The sequence below is a fragment of the Piliocolobus tephrosceles genome, chromosome 7 (assembly GCF_002776525.5).
Source record: "Piliocolobus tephrosceles isolate RC106 chromosome 7, ASM277652v3, whole genome shotgun sequence".
In the NCBI taxonomy this organism is placed as follows: Eukaryota; Metazoa; Chordata; class Mammalia; order Primates; family Cercopithecidae; genus Piliocolobus; species Piliocolobus tephrosceles.
This window is the reverse complement of record NC_045440.1, coordinates 104,741,221-104,746,773: the sequence shown is the minus strand read 5'-3', so window position 1 is coordinate 104,746,773 and position 5,553 is coordinate 104,741,221. Positions and strand designations below refer to the sequence as shown.

At 40.8% G+C, this 5,553-nt stretch overlaps 2 pseudogenes; one reads left to right on the top strand and one right to left on the bottom strand.

Moving 5' to 3' along the window:
* Positions 1 to 559: 559 nt before the first annotated feature.
* Positions 560 to 1,202, bottom strand: LOC111550132 (annotated as a pseudogene).
* A 1,908-nt stretch (positions 1,203 to 3,110) lies between these two features.
* On the top strand, positions 3,111 to 3,723 carry LOC111550142 (annotated as a pseudogene).
* Positions 3,724 to 5,553: the final 1,830 nt, after the last annotated feature.

The following is a 5,553-nucleotide window of genomic DNA, read 5'->3' as shown; positions in this document are numbered from 1 at the left end:
GAAATAAAATATGTGAGAGCATTCAGCAACTTTTTTTTTTTTTCTTTGAGACAGAGTCTCACTTTGTCGCCCAGGCTGGAGTGCAGTGGTGCAATCTCAGCTCACTGCAACCTCCGCCTCCCAGGTTCAAGTGATTCTCCTGCCTCAGCCTCCTGAGTAGTGGGGTTGTAGGTGCACACGACCACACCCAGCCAATTTTTGTATTTTTAGTAGAGACAGGGTTTCACCACGTTGGCCAGGCTGGTCTCAAACTCATGACCTCAGGTGATCTGCCTGCCTCAGCTTCCCAAAGTGCTGAGATTCAGGCATGAGCCACTGTGCCCAGCAAGCATTCAGCAGTTTTTTAAATGCCATTTAATTGTTACCTATCATTATTATTACCCTGAAATCAGAGCCATCTTCCACTGAACTCCCTTTTCTGTTTAATTTGGCAAAATACTGTCTTTTATTTTTTCATCCAACAAGAAGCCACAACTTTATTTATGATAGAAACAGTACAAATTTCAAACCAAGCTGCGGTTACTCCTTTGAGACACCAAAAAAAGTTGCTTTCAGATGGTTACATTGTTAATTCCATAATAGCATTTACAATATCATTACTGTTCTTCAGGGCTCGGACTGCCTTTGCTCTCCATACATTTGCTTGTGACATGACCAATTCTATGTCCTTAATTTCCACACCTGTTTCATCGACCTTCCTCTTCACTCTCCTCTTGTACAGTTGGAGTCTGTGTGTTTTCCTGAATGTTTGAGATAGCTTCACCTTGAACTTCGAATTTCTCAGCAGCTGCTAGTTGTGCTTGCTGAGATAAATCTTTGATCTTGGCTTCCCCAAAAACTATGCAGGTATCCGAAGCAGGGTCCTTACAGACATCTGGTTTTGTGATGACAAAGAAGATATTCTTAGATTTCCGGATAGTGACTCTAGTAACTCCTGTAACCTGTCGAAGACCCATTTCGAACATAGCCTCCCGTGCCTTCTTTTCACTCCGCCTCTGTTTTGCTTTACTGACTGGTTCTTCATCAATTTCAGCTGCTACCGCCAGCTGGGCTTGTTGTGTGGTTACCTGGGTGGAATCCTGTTCTTCAAGCTCTGGTACTGACTCATCACTGTCAGATTCTGTTCCAGACCCTGTCTCAGCCTGGGGCTGCAGCAACTCCTGCTCTATACCAGGGACGGTTTCTGTGGCTTTGCCGGGCATTTTGTGGAGGGAACGGGGAATCAAGATGGCGGCAGAAAGAGAGCGAGCAAGAGCGAGTCCCGGGCCTGGTGCGGAAGGAAGCCTGGCGCCCAAAATACTGTCTTTTGATAGAGTATTTTAAAGAAGGGGGAAAAGTCTGATTTTAAATTCATTTTCTCTTCTTCTTCTCAGGATTTTGGTAAAGTGTATCGGATGGTTATTTTTTTAAAAATGAGAGCAACAGTGTTTCCAGTCAAAGGTTTGCTACTGGCCTCCAGTTAAATCAGAACCACTTGAGAACCTCATAAAATACAGATTCCCAAGTCCCAATTCTGAGGACCTCAATTCAATTGTCTTTGAGTGGAGATGGGGAAACCTGTAGCTTAAAAAGCTACCCAGCTGAGTCTGATGAGAAACCAGGCTAGGAAACCTGGATAGGCTCCTTTTTCCATTTAAAACTGTCAGCACCTGTAATCCCAGCACCTTGGGAGGCCGAGGTGGGCAGATCACTTGACATCAGGAGTTCGAGACCAGCCTGGCCAACAAACATGGTGAAACCTCGACTCTATTAAATATACAAAAAAATTAGCCAGGCGTGGTGGCGCATGCCTGTGATCCCAGCTACTCAAGAGGCTGAGGCAGGGGAATCACTTGAACCTGGGAAGCCAGGTTGCAGTGAGCTGAGATCATGCCACTGCACTCCAGCCTGGGCTACAGAGTGAGACTCTGTCTCAAAAACAAACAAACAAAAACTGTCAGAAAAACTCCAAGTTCAGGCAAGAGAGTTTATGAATATGCCCTTTCTACCTGGCTAATTATCAGCTGAATAAACCCTCACATGCTATGAGGGTTCATGGCATTCAGACTTGTTGTTTGAAACTAGCAATGTTATAGAAATGCCAGCCTCAGGCTGAGCATGCCTTTTCTGTAACAAATTCACAGGTAGGCACATGCACCTAAAATCAAAGCTCTGAAGCTAGAGTGGGAAATACAGGATTAGTAGGGCTCTTAGAAAAAACATTTGATCTCTTTTGTCTTATTTCCTCAGCTTCAGGAGAAAATGGCATAAGGTATACCTCTGTCTATTTTACAGGGATTTATTATGATTATCATTATTATAATTTATTTCACTATTTTTTTTAGAGACAAGGTTTCACTTTGTCACCCAGGCTGGAGTCTGGTGGTGTGATCATAGTTCACTGCAGCCTTGAACTCCTGGGCTCAAGCAATTCTCCTGCCTCAGCCTCCTGAGTAGCTGGGACTACAGGCATGCACCACCATAACTGACATACAGGGGTGTTTTGACCTGAAAATGAACGTGAAGAAGTAATGGTGATTCGAACTTTTTGGAAAAACTCCTCTGCCTCATCATCTTTGGGGCTCAGGGTAGCTCCAGAGTTACCATTCAGCACAACTCTTATAAAAATTGAAATTCTACATTTATATTCCACTGGGACTCATGTATGGCTGGTGGTAAATTGGTACAACCACTTCAGAAAACTGTTGAGTAGTGTCTAGCAAACTAAACATTTGCATACCCTATTTTGCTCCTATGCACATACCTAACAGAAATGTTTACAATGTTTACCAAAAGTCATGTACAAGATGTGCATAGTATATTATAATAGCTGATTATAATTATAATAACTGATTATAATAGCTCAAAACTGAAATTACCCAAATGACCATCTACAGTAGAATGGATAAATTGTAATATATTTGCACAGTAGAATACCATACAAAAAAGAAAACGAATTATCTATAATTACATGCAAAACTAGATGAATTTCACAAGCATGAGTTTGAATGAAAAGCTAAACAGGAAACATTCAATACTGCACTTACATAAAGTACAAAACTGGCAGAACGAAGAAGCTGAGATTATGGGTCTCCCAGACAGTAGTTCAGCTTCCAGGACTCTCTTCCAGCATGACCAAAGACACTTCGTCACACAAGATGGTAGCAACAAATTATAGGTGCAGTTGCAGCAAACTCACAGATCAATTGAAAATCCTCATCAATACCTTCAATCAAAAACCTTGCTCAGGTTATTCTACCAAACAAAAATTTGGTTTATAAATCAATACAGAAGAGTCAAAAATCCAGATCTGGTTTCAGAATTGAAGAGCTAGGCGTGGATTCCAGAAAACACCAGAACCAGAGACTTTAGAATCAAGCCAGAGCCACGGACAAAATCAACCTGGTGCACAGTTTCAAAGCAGAGAAGCCCGACAGTGTTGAACCACCTACAGTGCCTGTCAATTATGCCCTCTCATCAAGGCAGTTTTGAAAAACCCATACCCTAGGACTGATTCCAGGAAACAACTTGCTAAAGAAATTAGTGTTCCAGAGTCAAGAGTCCAAATTTCGTTCCAGAATCGAAGATCTAGATTTCATCTCCAGAGAAAAAGGGAACCTGTTGTGTCCTTAGAACAAGAAGACCAGGGGCAAGATTTCTGAGAGACTTCAAGGTACAGAAGATACACAGAATGGCACCACCCTCACTAGCAGCTCTCATTTCTCTAGAGCCAGAACATGGTGAACACAGTCAAGTTCAGTGTATTTGATATTATCAACTTGGGCCCCAAATCTCTCTCATAGTCTTCTTGGGAGATGACAAAGGACTTGGCCGGGTGTGGTGACTCACATTTGCAATCCCAGCACTCTGGGAGGCTGAGGCAGGAAGATTGTTGAGCCCAGGAGTTTGAAACCAGCCCGGGCAACATAGCAAGACCATGTCTCTACTATCAAAAATAAATAAAAAGGACTGTAGGAGGCAGAGATAGGTACAGGAGGCACCACACTACCCTATTGACACAGCCTGGATCCAGAGTTCAGCAGACCTGAGACAATGAAAATAAACTTAGTAGTAGTAGTAGTAATAATAATAATAATAATAATAATAATAATAATAATAATAAAAAGATTGTGGCTACCCTTGGGGTGGAGGTAGGGGGTTAGCGATTGTAAGAAGATATGAGGGGCACTTCTGGGGTGCTAATATATTGTATACTGATTCTTTCTTTCCCCTTTTTTATTTTTTAAATCTTTGTAGGTACACAGTAGGTGTATAAAATTCTGTTTCTTGATCTGAGTGATGGTTACAGAAGAATGTTGAGTTTAAAAATTAATTGAGTTGTATATTTATGAGATCTGCATTTTTCCATGCATATTACACTTCAATTAAAAGTTTAAATCTAAGCATGCTCCTCAAAACAAGAAAAAAGAAAGTTGAAATCAACTCCAAGAATGCATATCCAAAGCGTAGCTGATGATGCTTAACAAGGGAGAACTGGCATTTATTTATAGCAAGACTCACTTTCTTTTCAATTACTTTATTATTTGTTATTAACTTTTTAAAAATGCACTCTTGCTGTGTCCCCCGGGCTGGAGTGCAGTGTAGCGATCATACCTCACTGCAGCCTCGAACTCCTGAGCTCAAATGGTCCTCCTGCCTCAGCCTCTCGAGTAGCTGAGAATACAGGCAGGCACCACCACACCTGGCTAGTTTCTCTCTTTTTAAAGATGCTGGGAAGAGCCCACATGCTGTAACTTCTGAACACTTTTCCCAAGTGACCATTTTGGTTGTCTTTAGAGAAGTCTGACCAAAAAAAAAAAAAGCCGATTAGGTGTATTTTACAAAGGCTTCCTGAGCTGATAATATAATTCAACTATGCCTTCTGAAATGAAAGAGAACATTTCCTCCATATCCATAGAAACTTTCTTTTCGTCTCAAAACATGCCTTGAACAGAGCTTGGGAAGAAATGTGTTAACCTGGCTTGTAAGGTTAACTGCTGCTGAGTGAGGTGTTCAGAAACTAACACATACACAAAATCATTTGAAAAAGTATGTCATTGTTGCTGTGTGTGTGCTTTTAAAAATTCCTTCTTAAAATGACTTTCTTTTAAGCCAGGCATGGTCATGTGCACCTGTAGTCCCAGCTGCTCTGGAGGCTGAGCGGGGAGGATCATTTGAGCCCAGCAATTCGAGTCCAGCCTGGGCAACATAAAGAGACTCCCATTTCTAAAACAAACCAAAAAAAAAAAATGTTTTAAATGGCCTTACTTTTTAACGAAACTTTACATGTTCATTTTTAAGTCAATCAATACAGAAAACTAAAGAGCAGGAACCAGTATCTAAAATAAAAAACACCCTACATGCCACCTCCCTAAGTAACTATTATTAGCATTCAATAACTCTCATTCCAATAATTCTCTAGGCATAGATAGGAATTATTTTGTAAACATGGGGGAAATTTTAAACAAAAAGCAAATTATAAAGGAAAATCACTTGCATAATCTCCATTTATCTCTTACAGGATGAAGGAGAGAGAAGAACTTTTACTTCCACAGATTATAAAATAATCTTTCT